Source organism: Heterocephalus glaber, unplaced genomic scaffold (genome assembly GCF_053883595.1).
Source record: "Heterocephalus glaber isolate CG9 unplaced genomic scaffold, H.glaber_assembly_v1.0 deba00001744, whole genome shotgun sequence".
Lineage (NCBI taxonomy): Eukaryota > Metazoa > Chordata > Mammalia > Rodentia > Bathyergidae > Heterocephalus > Heterocephalus glaber.
This window is the reverse complement of record NW_028258450.1, coordinates 5223253-5224540: the sequence shown is the minus strand read 5'-3', so window position 1 is coordinate 5224540 and position 1288 is coordinate 5223253.

Sequence of the window (1288 nt, the reverse complement as noted above, 5' to 3'; positions counted from 1 at the left end):
TTCTCGGGTTATTGCGCATGTTTTTTGTGAGGTGCTGTGTTGTAGCCTTCCGCCACCTGGTAAAGAGTCCCTACGTGAATAATGTGATTGCATTCATGTCTAATATTTTCAATCTATAACTGTTCATCGAACCTCTTGCGTATGCTAGTCTCTGAGCTCTGGGAGCACAGCACTGATAAATCAGTCTTTTCCTTTTTGGGGCTTACATTGTACTAGAGGAGACAATAAAGGCATTTAAATGAATCTATATAGTTTCAAATAGTGGCCAGCACAATGAAGACAAAGCAGAGTTAAGGGGATGGGAAGTGAGAGCGAAGCTATTTTAGAAAAAATTATCCTGGAAGACTCCTCTAAAGAGTTAACATTTGGACGATAGATAAAGGGAAATCCGGGAAGGATTAACAGCAGAGATGGGATCACAGGGCAGAACTCTGCACGTTGCTGGCCAGGAGAGAACTTGCAGCCACGCAGACCTGTGAGAAATTAAGTATTGTAGTTAAGCTCTTTGGATGGACTCTGTTGCCTGTTTAACAACTACAGTTACTGCAGTAATTCGTGTTTCAAGAAACACCCAACAGTAACAAAAGAAGTCTGGGGCTGGGGATTTAGCCCAGTGGTTCCGTCGCCTGCCTCGCAAGCTCAAGGACCTGAGTTCAATTCCCGGTACCAAAAAAAAAAAAAGAACCAAACAAAAAGCAGTCTGTGCGTTGAAACATTTTGACCTATTTGCTGTGTGTGTAAACTATCTTTACTATTTTACAGCCCTTCCAGGAATCTAAAACTATTTCAAAATAAAATTTAATGAAAATAACCAAACTAATTCTCCCTTATTAATGTATTTTTTTCCTATTCCATTAATACTTTCTTTTTGTTTGAGATAGACTCTCGCTATGTAGTTCAGGCTGGCCTTGAACTCATTGTGTAGCCCAGGCTGGTCCCGAACTCATGGTGATCCTCCATGCCCAGCCTATACCATTAATACTTAACATGTATCTCCAACGGATAAGGACATTCTCCTACATAACCACAAAGTTTTCACTGCTAAGAAAATTTATCCATGGGGCCGGGGATTTAGCTCAGTGGTTTAGCCTCCTGTTGCACAAGGGCAAGGATCCGAGTTCTATCCCTGGTACCAAAAAAAAAAAAAGAAAATTTATCCAGCCCATATTTGTATTTTCCCAACTGACCCAAGAATATCTTGTGGTGTTAATCTGAACCAAGATCCAATCAGGGCTGGAGACAGTTGTGTGTGCATCCTGTATTCCAAGCATTCTGGAGGCTGAGGCAG